Raw genomic sequence first — 14,793 nt, 5'->3', positions numbered from 1 at the left:
AACAACATAATAATAATATATACTTTTCTAGTTTAGAAGGTTTTTTCAAGAATTAAAGTAATGCTTGCCAAACATTTTGCTTAGTGCTATGGAAGGATTTGCAGTAGTTTCCATTTCAAGATTTTACTCTTTGTTTCTTAACTCCTTTTAATTTATGATATTTAACTGCTAAAAGCAGATTATACCTTCCTATTTACGAGTGTAATCATGAAAGACAAAGACCATTAAAAATAAATAGTGTTGAAATTTCACATACCCCCACACATTACCTTATTTTGAATTTGAAAAGGTTCTATTTTTAAGTATTTGTATATATAACATATCTGTATATAGCTTGAATGTGAACAGAGATGAGGACTAAATCAACTAATAGTAGTTGTTATTAATTACATTATATGAAGATAAAAGGTGATGTATTTGAAAAGTGATATGCACATCCTGTTATTTCCTACCAGCACAGTAATGCAGATCTCTGCATTTGGATTTCCTTTCTAATAATTTAAAAGCCTATTTACCTGTGGATGAAGTCCCATCATATCACAACTGAAGAACAAAATTATACGCTTTTTAGACATACCACCGAGTAATCAGCTCCCTTCAGAAGATATATTTGCAAAATAATGAAAACATCTTAATAACTGAAATTATTATACCCACTGAGCTACACTCACCATGATGTTCCAAAGGTAACAGAATTCCTAGAATAAGAAATAGAACCTTTTGACACATTTCTTAACAAAAATTTCTGTAAATATCTTCGTCTGTGAAGGAAGAGCATCATTCCTTACTCCATCACTTTGTTTTTTCTTCTCTCCTCTGTCATCTTCTCTTGTCTTCATTCCTTCCTCCTCTTTTTTCTGTTTCATTCCTTCCCCTCAATTTTACGAATATATAGGAAGTACCAACATTGAAAAAAAAAATGTTTCCTATCTTTTTATGTGTTGTTACTCAACTGTCAATATTTTAGCACACTCTGCCCTTAAACTTTTTTCTTTTCTTTTTTTTTTTTTAAATTGTGAATTGAATGAGGGTTCACAGCCAAGATCATCAGTTTCACATCCAACAAATATTATGCTTTGTTTCATCTCAATGATTGCGATCCTCTCTATGTAACAACAGTTAGTTGCCCCACTTTCTCCATGTGGTGACCCATGTATAAATATCCTTTTTCAAACACTTGTATATATCCCACTTTTCCTCCCTTACCCATTTAGCCTATGTCTTTCCCTATATCTACACACAGAACACTATTGTTCCAAGGTTGTGTATGTATCACTATTTATCTCTATCCCCTTTAGCCCTTACATACTTCCCTGTGTCTTCACCTGTCTTCATCATTTCTTTGTCAGTCTCCCTCTCTTTGTATATTGCCCTCCCCTTCCTGTCACTTGAGTTAACATATGTCTACTCTCTAGCCAATGAATTACTCTCCCTTCCCTCCCACCCCCAGTAACTATCAAAGAATGTTTCTTTTAGTATGAAAACCTTTTCTTGAGTTTTTACAGTTGTGGTCTCATACAGTTTTATCCCTTTTCTGTTTAACTTATTTCACTCAGCATAGCACCTTCCAGGTTCATCCATGTTATGAAGTATTTTGCAGATTCATTGATATTCTTCAACTTTGTATAGTACTTCATTCTGTGTTTGTACCAAGGTTTATTTATTCATTCTTCCATTGATGGTGATTTAAACTGCCTCCATCTTTTTGCTGGTGTCGTGGTATAGCACTGTGGGTTAAAGTGCTGGACTGCAAGGTCAGTTTGAACCACAAGGTTGGTGGTTCAAACTCACCAGCTGCACCTTAGAAACTCCATACAGAGTCACTATGAGTCAGAACCAACTCCATGGCACACAACAACAACCATCTTTTTTGCTGTTGTGAATAGTGCTGGGATGAAAGGTGACGTGCATATGTGTCTTGGCTCTTATTTCTTGTGGATTATGCCCCTTAAACTTGTGACAAGTCTTCTAAAATTGTATTTCACAGTCAAGAGAAATAACATAATCAAAAAGGTAAGAGCCTTATGCATAGCTTGAGTATGTTAAAGTTTTTTACTCAGTAATAATGCTTCCTTTGTTTATTATGATATTAGGTATGTTGTTGTTGTTATGTGTCGTGGAGTCGGTTCTGACTCATAGTGACCCTGTACAGGGTTTCTGAGGCTGTAATTCTTGACGGGAGCAGAAAGCCTCATGTTTCTCCCGCGGAACAGCTGGTAGTTTTGAACTGCTGACCTTAAGATTCACAGCCCAATTCGTAACCACTACGCTACTAGAGCTCCGTGATATTAGGTATAGAGTTTATTATATATTGACTTTTATTATACTTTGCTAAAACAAAATTTGTATTTAAATTTTGAGTTTATTTTAAAAAGATAATTTAATGATTTATCTCATCACCTCTATATTTAAAATCAGCACCAGTGATTTAAAACCCTGATACTGTGCTGTAGAATAAGCACTGGACTTCTAAGCACAAAGTCAGTGATTCAAACCCAGAGCATCTTCTCAAAAGCTCTATACAGGGTCTCTGAGTCAGACCCCACTCGAGGGCATATAACAACAACAACCCAGTCAATTCCTAAAGTTTTCAAAATATCTTATTATAATCCCTTTCAGGTAGAACAACAGTAAAAATCTTATCCTTTATTAGTCCAGAAATGACATAGGAATAATAAATATTTTAGAAGACATCTGATACTGATGGTAATACTTTTCCAACTGTCTCTTTGGTAAGAGACCGCACAGATGGCAGGTGTTCTGACATTATCTGTGAGAGGGAAAATGAAATACTAATTAGTTCATACTTTCATCAGAATGTCCTAAATTATTCATTGTTTAGTGCAAATACACACAGACAATGATAGGGCTTATTCACATGGCTTGAGAATCTGTATTTTAAAAGACTCTTCATTATAATGGTTGGCTAATCTTTGAGGAGATGTAAAATATTAGCAGGATGCATTTGTCTCATATTTCAAAATGTACTATATTCCTTTGGCTAGGATTGTTTTCTAAATAAAGACATTTTAAAAAGGACACACAGTTCCAATTTAAAAAGTTAATATTATAATCCTCATTATTTGTAATTTGGAAAGAAGTCCCACATGTTTAAGTCACAATCTAAAGTACAAATATGAGGGAGCTTCAAAAAGTTCCTGGAAAAATTGCATTATCTTTCAACTCCATTTATTGATGAACTTTTGGAAGCTGCCTCATATAGACATCTGTACTCAAACCACAACCCCTTCATCTGTGTCTTTATGTGTATGAGTGTGTGTGTGTGCATGGAAGTGGGAGTATGTATAGCTAGATAGGTAATATATGGTACTTGTCCATGTCATAAATGATTATTCAACAGTTAAAATATTGCCTATAGATTTGTTTACAATAAAAGTAATTACTTGTGATACAACATTAAGAATCAGGATATTAAACCATAGCTACTTGATGACTATGGCCTCCTGTTGTAGCAGTTTAGGATCCTCACTGGACTGTGAACTACAAGGTTGACAGTTCAAACCCACGAGCAGTTCCTTGAAAACCCTATACAGGGTCACTATGAGTCAGAACTGACTGTACGACACTAAACCAACAATAACATTTGATTACTATAGCTTCTTGTTTTTGTTAAGTGCTGTGTAGTCGGTTTTGACTCATAACAAAAACCCAGTATAGGGTTTTTGAGCCTGTAAATATTTACGGGAGCAGAAAGCCTAATCTTTCTTCTGAGGAATGACTTTGGTGTTGTTAAGTGCTGTTTATACCTGTGATTCAAACTGACCTTGTGGTCCAGTGCATTATTCTGTAGTGCCACACCAGGACTCCATGGTAGTTTTGAAATACTGGCCTTAAGGTTAGCAGTCCAGCTCGTAACCCACTATGCTACCAAGGCCCATAAATAGCAATAGACATAGCAGAAAATTATGTAGAAAGAAATACATTAATATATTACTAATATTAAGGAACTCTGGTGGTATATTGGTTATGAATCGGGCTATTAATCTCAAGGTCAGCAGTGTGAAACTACCAGCTGTCCTGCAGGAGAAAGATGAGGCTTTCTGCTCCCATAAAGATTTGGAAACCCTACACAGTGTCGCTATGGGACCCCATAAAGATTTGGAAACATGTAGAGATTTGGAAACTCTACACAGTGTCGCCTTGGAAACCCTACACTGTGTCGCTATGGGTTGGAACAGACTCCACGGCACACTACCACGACCACCATTACTATTAGTTATTTATGGTTAGAGAATTCAGGTAATTTTAAAAATATCTTTTCTTGGTTTAAAAATTATTCGATTATAAAAGTAAGTTAAATTTTTAAAAAATCAATTTAAAAGATAAAGGGATTTGCTCAATGAAAGGAAATTTATTCTAAAAACCTTTGCTAGGTAAATATCATTTTCTTTTGTGTGTGTGTTTGTGTAATACTAATAAAATTATATAAAAAGATGGTTATTGTATATTTTATACCACCATTACAGATAAAGAAGGACACTATCTCATGATTAAAGGGTCAGTTGAGCAAGATGAAATAACCATAATAAATATCTATGCTCCCAGCGAAAGAGTACCAAGATATATATAGCAAACCCTACTAGAATTGAAGAAAGAAATAGACAAATTTACAATTATAGTGGGAGATTTTAATATGCCATTTTTGAAAAGGGAAAGAACAACCAGAAAGAAACTCGACAAAGTTACAGAGGAACTGAACAGCACAATCAACCAACTTGACCTCATAGATGTATACAGCGCATTCAACCCAACAACAGCACAATCTACATTCTTTTCCTGGGCAAACTGAACATTCTCCAAGATTGACCATGTGTTAGGTCACAAAGGAAGCCTCCATAAATTTACAAACATCAAAATACTACAAAGCATCTTTTCAGACAATAATGCCATAAAACTAGAAATCAACAATAAGACGACCAAGGAAATAAAGTTGAATACATGGAACTTGAGTAACACCCTGCAGAAAAGTGACTGGATAATAGAAGAAATTAAATGTGAACTCACAAAGTTCCTAGAAACAAAAGAGAATGAAAATACAACACACCAAAATCTTTGGGATGCTGTGAAAGTGGTGCTAATTTATTGCAATAAATGCACATATCCAAAAGGAAGAAAGAACCAAAATTATTACATTAACACCGCATCTTGAACAATTAGAAACAGACCAATAGAAGGAACATACAGTCACCAAAAGACAAGAAATAATAAAGGTTAGAGCTAAAATAAATGAAAGAGAAAAACTAGAGAATGAATCAACAGGACAAGAAGCTGGTTCTTTGAAAGGATTAAGAAAATTGACAAACCATTGGCAAACCTAACAAAAGAAAAGGAGAAGACACAAATAACATGCATTAGAAACCACATGGGCAATGTCACAACAGCACCAAAGGGGATCAAAAGGATAATAACAGAATACTATGAAGAGTTGTACTCCAACAAATTAAAAAATTTAGAAGAGATGGATACATGTTTAGAAAAGCATGACCTACCTAAACTTATACAGAGTGAAGTAGGAAACTTGAAAAGACCCATAACAAAAAAAGAAATCTGTCAGCTCATCAAAAAACTCACAACCAAAAGAAGTCCCGGCCTTGATGGCTTCATGGGTGAGTTCTATGAAACATTCAGGGAAGTGCTGTCACTAATTCTACTCAAATTATTCCAGAATATAGAAGAGGATGGAAAATTACTAACACATTTTATGAAGCAAGCATAACCCTTATATCAAAGCCAGGGAAGGATGTCACTAAGAAGAAAATTGTAGACCAGTATCCCTCATCACATAGATTAAGAAATTCTCAACAAAATCTTAGCCAACAGAATCCAGCAGCACATCAAAAAAATAATACATCATGATCAAGTAGGATTCATATCAGGGATGCAAGGATGGTTCAACATCAGATAAACAATCAATGTAATCCACCATATATATAAGAAAACAAACCAAAAGAACCAAATGATCATGTAGGATTCATATCAGTGATGCAGGGATGGTTCAACATCAGAAAAACAATCAGTGTAATCCACCATATAAATAAGAAAACAAAACAAAACAAGAACCATATGATCATATCAATTGATGCAAAAAAAGGCCTTTGACAAAATCCAACATGCATTCCTGATAAAAACACTCAACAAAGTAGGAACTGAAGGGAAATTCCTTAACATAATCAAGAGCATATACACAAAACCTACAGCCTACATCACTCTCAATGGAGAGAAACTGAAAGTCTTCCCTCTCCGAACAGGAACCAGACAAGGATGACTTTGTCACCATTCCTATTCAATATTGTGCTACAAGTCTTAGCCAGAGCTATACATCAAGATAGGGAAATTAAAGGCCATCCAAATTGGCAAAGAAGTAATAAAACTCTATTTGCAGGCGATATGATCCTATACATAGAAAACCCCAAAGACTCAGTTTAAAAGCTACTAGACCTCATTGGAAGATTCAGCAAAGTGGCAGGATATAAGATCAACATACAAAGATCAGTTGGATTCCTCTGTACCAACAATGACAGTGCTCAAAATGACATTATGAAAGCAATACCATTTATAATAGCCACCCAAAGGATGAAATATCTGGGAATAAATGTAACCAGAGAAACAAAGGATCTATACAAAGAAAACTACAAAACACTACTACAAGAAACCAAAAGAGACAAAAGTGGAAGAACATACCATGCTCCTGGATAGTATATTTCAACATTGTGAAAATGTCAATACTTCCTGAAGCAATTTACACATAAAATGCAATCCCAATCCAGATTCCAACAACGTTCTTCAAATAGATGGAAAAAAACAATTACAGGTTTTATATGGAAAGGAAAGAGACCCAGGATAAGCAAAGCACTGCTTAAGAAGAAATATAAGGCTGGAAACTTCTCACTCCCTGACTTCAAAATCTACTACACGGCTACAGTGGTCAAAACAGCCTGGTATTAGTACAATGAAAGATACACTAATCAATGGAACAGAATCAAGAACCCAGAAATTAACCAATCTATATATAGCCAACTGATTTTTGACAAAGTGCCTAAGTATGTTGCATGGTGAGGAGATAGTCTCTTCAACAGATGGTACTGGTAGAATTGGAAAGTGATATGCAAAGATTGAAACAAGACTTTTATCTCATGCCTTATACAAAAACCAACTCAGCATGAATTAAAGACCTAAATGTGAATCCCAGAATTATAAACACCATCAGTGAAAAAAAATAGGGACACATGTGAGGTCCCTACTACAGGGCATACACAGACTACCAAACATTTTAAAAATTACACAAAAGAGAACAAAATAGATGACTGGTACATACTAAAAATTGAAAACATATGTGCATTAAAAAACTTCACCAAAAGAGTAAATCTATTGAACGACACATTAGACAAGGAACTCATTTCTAAAACACATAGAAAACTACAGCACCTCTACAAGAAAAAGACAAATAACCCAATTAAAAAAAAAAAATGGGCACAGAAACTTTACCAAGGAGCAGATCCAGGCAGTCAGCAAACATATGAAGAAATGTTCATGATCACTAGCCATTAGAAAGGTGCAAATCAAAACAACAATGAGATATCATCTCATACCAACAATAACAGCAAAGATGAAAAATGTAGAGGACAATAAATGCTGGCAAGGATTTGGAGAGACTGGGACACTCCTACATTGCTGGTGGGATTGCAAAATGATTCAACCACTCTGGAAAATAATATGGCGCTTCCTCAGAAGGTTGGAAATAGAGATACCTTATGATCCAGCAATTCCTCTACTTGGCATTTATACACAAGAAATACAAGCCATAACATGAGTAGATACATGCACTCCAATGTTCATTGCAGCGCTATTTAGGATAGCAAAAAAAATGGAGACAGGCTAAGTGCCCATCAATTGAAGAATGGATAAACAAACTGTGGTACATACACACAATGGAATATTATGCTACCTTGAAGAATAACAAGGAAGCTGCAAGTCACTGCATAACATGGATGAACCTTGAGGACATTATGCTGAATAAGATTAGTTAGTAACAAAAGGAGAAATACTGCATTAGGACCATTATTGTGAAAGATTAAGAAAAAGTACCCACACTAAAAGGGGAAAAATTTTTTTTTTTTTTGCTGGTTACCTGGATGTATGGGGTGGAGTGAGGGGAAGGAGGGAAAGTTGGAACACAGGATAGGGAATAGACACAGGATAGTTTGGATGCTGGGGGTATGTGGCAGTCAATACATTAGAAGGGAGAAGGGAATGAAAGAACAAGGCAGATGGAAGAAAGTTAGGCAGGCTTGCGTGGGCTAAGTGGGTCAGAGATAAATAATGATGTGTGTACAACCTTGGAACAACAGGGCTATGGGTTACAGGGATTGAAACAGGGTTTCAGTGGGTAAAAGAGGGGAAATAATGTTAAGATGCTTGGCTGCTGTCTTTTTGAGTCTTGGTTTCCCTTATATACTATTGTAAGATATACTTTTGAGGGGGAGAGAAAGGAATAGCCAGAAATATCTCCATAGAAAGCTTGTAAGTCTGTCTTCTGCTTATAACTGATTGAAATACCTAAAATGGGGCTACAACGTGCCCAGGGAAGGAGGCTTCATTACATAAGACCATAGGTGAAATCCTGATCCTCATCCAGAACCTTTTGAGGTGGGAAATTTCCACTTGAAAGGACAAGCAGACCAGCCTGGAATGGGTAGAACAGAAGATACTTCTTGAAAGAAAAACCAGTGGGAAAAATAAAAAAACAATAATGGCAGTCTGATTGATTACTACAAGAACAAGCAAGTTGTTTGCTCAGGAGCCATCAAGGCAAGTGGTCAGGTCCCCTCAGGGTAAACCCCCTTCCAAGACTAAGACTCGCAAGGGAATACATGAGCAGGCATGTTGTCTTGATGTAGGTCACAGATAAGGGGGGAAGTGGGGGAAAAACAGCAATGAAGTTGTGACCTAAGTCTGACCACATTCAATAGACTACTGTCAACCTGGGTTGAGACATGATTAGTTAGCAGTATGGCAAGATCTAGGGACTCCTGGGCCCAGGGACAGATATGGCCATAGAGGACTAGAGCGGAGAGTGAAGCGGCCAGCTGATGTGAAGTGAGGAGAGGTGAACAAGAACACCCATACTTGCAGATAGTAACCATTTTACCTGGCTTCAATGGCTGGATGACCAGAACTCGAATAGAAGAAGAAAGAAAAGGAAAAAAAGAGTAATCTGCTGCAATCTGATGAATTTAATGTATATTTATGGATGTAGTAGCTTAAAAGAGGGAATGACTCTTTACTGCGAGGATCATTCCCACCTCCTCAATACACAGGGTTGACAGGCATGGGCAACTTACACATTGGCTTCCCCAAATGGGAGGGCTACAAAGGTACAAAGTGACTGGCTTACAAGCTTTGAAGAGGAAGCCTGGTTCCAGAGGGTGTGGGGGAAGGTAGAATCTCTAATGAGTGGTTTCCAACCTGTCTGGACCAGGCTGGTGAAAGGAGATGGGGATAAGACTCCTGTGGTTCAATAGTAAATAATTGCTATCAGGACTGATTGTGAGTGTTGCAAATGTAAAGGTAGACAGAGGTTTTGTAACAAAAGGAGGGGAGTGGCTGATCTTGCATTCCAGGAGTGGACGACCCGGGGTACATCAAGGGAAAAGAGCGGAGTGGGGAACCCTATAAAAAAAAAATGTGTGACAGCAGAGATGGAGGCAGGGATGATGACATGGAGAGGTAGAATGGCTGGGGACTCTGGACTTTGGGAGGGAGAGGGCCTATGTATTGATGGCCAGTGGACAGGCTTGCGGGGAGCACCCTTTGGCTGTTTGATGATACATGCAGGGAATTGTAATCATTGCAATGAAAGGAAACAAGATAGGATTAATGTAAAGCCAATATTCCCCCATGTAAACTATCCCTTAATTCACAATAAAAACTTTCAAAAAAAATCATAGTCAGGATTAGAAGATTTTTACCTTTAAAACTGTAATATTTTACATTAGCAAAATGTGATCATAGAAATTTCAAGTCATATTTTCAAAAAGTGGTCTATGGAGTTGTAAATAGGCTTATTAACTGAAGGTAATTTCTTATGTTAAAATGTCTTCATTTTTATCAAATTTCTGTCTCCAGTTTACTCATTTATTCTTTGGTAATTTATCTTCCAGTTTAAAGCTTCTTTTGCTGAATTAGATATAAGGGAGGATCGTTTTATTTTCTGTTTGAATTCTCAGAATTAGTGTTTTAATGTCTAAGAACTTTTGAAAACCCTATACAAGGTTTCTATGAGTTGGAACCGATGTGCCGGCACTTAACAAGAACAACAAATATATAAAATATTGAAAGCTAATGAAAGATAATGTTTCTTTTTATTACATAATACTCTTTGTTTTCTCTGTCAATATCTTATCATAACCTTTGTGCTGTATTTTATTGTATTGATAACATCATGGTATTGTAGAGGTCAGAAATGGATATTAGGAAATGTGGATTACAAACATATACATACTGCAAAATTATAGTCATCTTCGACAAACAAACTCTCTGTACTTAATATTTCTTATTATTTTTAGAAACCTAAAATTAAGCAAATACCACATATATTTCCATGCTGTGCTGATGTGTGCTGTTGAGTTGGTTCCAGCTCATAGCAACCGTATAGAGGGTTTCCAAGACTGTAAATCTTTGGACGAGCAGAAACCTCATCCTTCTTCTGAGGAGCAGCTGGTGGATTACAACTGCTGTCCATGCAGTTATGAGCCTAAAACATAACCCACTGTGCTACCAGAACTCCTTTATGTTTTCATAATAAAAGAAAGATTGTATTTTGCTTTACAATATGAACCCATCAATCTGATATTAGGAGGTTTGTCTAAATGCAGCATTTTTCTAATTTTAGATAAGAACCTGTTGTCCCTAGATGGTACAACTGTTAAAGTGCTAGACTGGTAACCCCATAGATGCTCAAAAGGAAGATCTGGTGGGTCTACTTCTGAAAAATCAGCCATTGAAAACCTGTTCTACTCTGATGCACATGGGGTCTCTATGAGGTGGAATCTACTTTGGGGCAACTGGTCTGTATTCAGCCAAGCAATTTAGTCACCCGGCCTATATATACGCACCCATTACTCATGGACCTAAGGTAACAATTATTCCAACCTCCTCCAGTTGGAGTACCAAATTCTTTTCTGTGGGTTTTCAAAATAAAAGTATATTTGAGACTAATAAAGCGACAGGAGTCCTGGTGTGGTGCTGTAGGAATAAGTATTCGACTGCAAGGTTGATTTGAACCACAGGTCAGCACTTCAAACTGACAAGTTGCTCCTTGGAAACTCTATATAGGGTCATTATGAGTCAGAACTTGAATGACATTTAACAACAGCAACAATGAAGAAACATTTATATTTAAATCTAAAAGCTATCTTTCAGGACCTAACCATTCTTATTTTCTATTTTAATAGTCAGAACACAAAAACCAATTTACATGTGTTAAGATTAAAGCAATTTAAAAATATAATTTCTTACAGCACTTTGGAATTCCCTACCACATCCTTGTGTGGTGCTGTGGGTTAATGCAACAGACTGCAAAGCTGTTTCAACTGTAAGGTTGGCAGTTCAAGCTCACTAGCTACTCCATGGAAACCCTATGCAGGGTCGCTATAGGTCGCAATCGACTTGACGGCACTTAACAACAACAACAACTACATCTCAGCTATCACCAGGGATTTGATGGGTATCTTCAGTGCATAGTGATTTGAACAGGAGAGATAGATTCGGGGTGTATTTAGAGAAAGCATGAAGAGCATCCAGGCAAGTCTTTACACTTGGTGGCTATTTGATTTTAGTCCAGTTATCTGACCTCTTGTTTTCTCAGTTTCTTCTACTATAAAACAGAGATAATAACTTTTTTGGGGATTTTTGTAACATACAAACTGTATACAACAATGCCTGGTGTGTGGAAATCTTATAAGTGAGGGCTTTAATTATATGAATATCTGGACTTTTGAAATAAACCTGCCTTTTGTGCCTTCATTCATTACTAACATGTTTGCATGAGCCACTGCATCTGGCTTTATTCAGTAATTTTTTATGATGATTTTAGTATGTATATGTGTATATTTAGAGTCCTGGTATAGCGCTCTGGGATAAACACTAGGCTGCTAACTGCAAGGTCAGCAGTTCAAATCTACCAATCACTCCTCAAGAACCCTATGCAGGGTCTTTGTGAGTCAGAACCAACTCAATGGCACTTAGCAACAATAGCAATATATATATATATTTTCTTTTTATTTATTGAAGAATCTATCTTTTTTTTTTTTTTGTATTACACATACATACAGTAGGTGAAATCTCATGATATAAAGTATATTTGCAGTGGTACAGGTTTCTTCCAATGCATGTCCTGGGCTGTCTGGTTGTCATGGAGATCATCTTGATGGAGGAGCTTGATGAAGAGGAGCAGTAGGTGAGAAGGCATCGCAAAGAGAAGGAGTTGCAAGCTAAAATCCAAGGTTTGAAGAATGCTGTTCCCAGGAATGACAAAAAGAGAAGGAAGCAATTCATAGAAAATATTGCTAATTTGGAAGCAGAAATGGACTAGAAACAGAGAGAGGAACTGGAATCTTACAAATAAGGAGAATAAAATAGATTGTTGCCGTTAACATTTCAAGCTTGGTTCTTGAGAATCAGCAGCCTTAGATATCAAAAGCACTAAAGGGGGTGGGGGTGGGGTGGGGGAAACTGCATTGGAACCTGGAGTAGGAAGAAACGATATCAGAAGCTGAAATTGAGGCTTTATCTGGAGCAAGACACATAAAAAGTCAAAAACTTGCTCAAATATTGACATACAGGCAGTTGGAAATTAAACAGATTCCATCTGATGGCCACTGTATGTATGTATAGAGCCATAGGAGAACAGCTGAAGGACCAGGATTGCCCTCTGACCGTGGCTGCCTAAACAAGTCAAACTGCTGAATTATATGCAAAGCCTTGTGGAAAACGTGCTGCCATTTAAAAAAACAACCCCATTACAGACCCTAATGTGCTAGCAAGTTTTGGGAAGTATTGTGATGATGTAAATACAGCAACATCAGGAGGTCAGCTTGAGCTAAGCACACTCACATTTAAAAACGCCAATAGGTGTAACACAGACAGATCCTCCTCCTATTATAGTTAGTGAGGAATATTTTTTAAAAATCATTAATGTTTAAATACATGAGATGTGCATATGGCTTAGGAGAACATTACAATTCTGTTATGTGGTTGATAAATACAGCTACTGAAAACTGCAGCTAGTTTATAAAATGTTTCTTAATTATTGTGACAATCTGAAAATTCATATTAAGTGCCGGATTGTTCTAATGTTACTAAAAGCACAACTACCTTAAATGAGTTTTTTTGGCAAAGTTACTAACAAGTTCTCCAGAAATGCGTAAGAGATCGAATGATAATCACCTTCATGGTATTTAAAAAACTGTTAAATTCACTGTGGATAAAATCATTCACAGACAAAGACAGTACCATACTCATTATATCAAAGTCTTATATAAAGACACTGGGTATTCTATTCTGTATTGGAATGCATTTAAATTTATTTTCCATGTTATTAAAGGCTTTCAGTAACCATTTATTTCAATGTAATTTTTCTTGAAGAAGTGAATTGATGATGAGTCTCTTTTTCATTACAATAATGTGAGTGCAGTGATAGCAAATTTCATTATTGCTTATAAATGAATTGCTTATAAATCACTACAATAACCCTGGTATTAAGGAGCTCTGGTAGCGTAGTGGTTATGAATCAGGCTGCGAACCGCAAGGTCAGCGGTTCAAAACTAACAGCTGTTCCACAGGAGAAAGATGAGGCTTTCTGTTCCCGTAAAGATTTACAGCCTCGGAAACCCTGTACAGGGTTGCTATGAGTCGGAACCAACTCCACGGCATATAACAACAACAACAACCTTGGTATTGCCTCTAAGCTTTTAATTGAACCCCATCAAGGTGCAGCTTAAGAAGCTTGTTTTAATAATTAAGAACTTTTAAAGATTTGTTTAAATGGGAATCACTTGCATAGTTCAAAGAAATGAGACAAAGTTAGAGTTAATATTTCTCTAAAGAGTGAAATATTAACTTTATATTTGTATGTAACTTAAAAAAGCAAAAAACCAACAGATTACTGTATCTGTATTCTTTATCTCTTCTTGTTTCTTATATTTCAGACTTAAGTTATCACTCTTAATTATCTTCAAAATTTCTTAAGTGCCTTTAAGTTGGTTCTGACTCATGGCGACTTTGTGTAGGAGCGGCAGGTGAGTTTGAGTGGCCAGCCTTATGATTCAAAAGACCTTGCACTCCAGTGCTTACCCTAGTGCACCCCGTCAGGGCTCCTGCACAGTTTTATATATTCTCTGTTGTTCTTTCACTGTTTGCAGGTCTGTCTACCATGTACAGGTTTAAGGAGTAGCAACGTTAAAGAGTTCAATGTCAGTCACATTTACTTAAAATCTTGTTTTCCAATTTGCATTACAAGCTCTCATCCTTTTGCTTTTTCCTCTAGGATTAAAAGAAAACTTTCATTACTTGTTATTTTATTACACTTATTAATGTTACCTTCCCTTTGACTTAAATATTTGAGAATTTCTATGTTGCATGTTTGGATAAAGTTGAAAACCACTGTCTGGGAGTCCAGATTTATATAGTAAAATCAGTATGCAGTAGTTATGTTGTTGTTGTTAAGTGCCGTCGAGTCGGTTCCGACCCATAGCGACCCTGTATAGGGTTTCC

General features: G+C 36.4%; 1 protein-coding gene and 1 pseudogene across 2 annotated transcripts in view; both read left to right on the top strand.

Annotated features, from left to right (window-relative positions):
- Positions 1 to 14,793, top strand: part of PRKG1 (protein kinase, cGMP-dependent, type I) — a 1,720,113-nt gene that overhangs the window by 1,539,423 nt on the left and 165,897 nt on the right. The window lies entirely within an intron of this gene.
- LOC102829227 lies at positions 12,419 to 13,308 on the top strand (annotated as a pseudogene).

Source organism: Chrysochloris asiatica, unplaced genomic scaffold, assembly GCF_000296735.1.
Source record: "Chrysochloris asiatica unplaced genomic scaffold, ChrAsi1.0 scaffold00003, whole genome shotgun sequence".
NCBI classification, from domain to species: Eukaryota; Metazoa; Chordata; class Mammalia; order Afrosoricida; family Chrysochloridae; genus Chrysochloris; species Chrysochloris asiatica.
The sequence above is the reverse complement of the archived record's forward strand: the minus strand, read 5'-3'. Positions and strand labels throughout refer to the sequence as shown.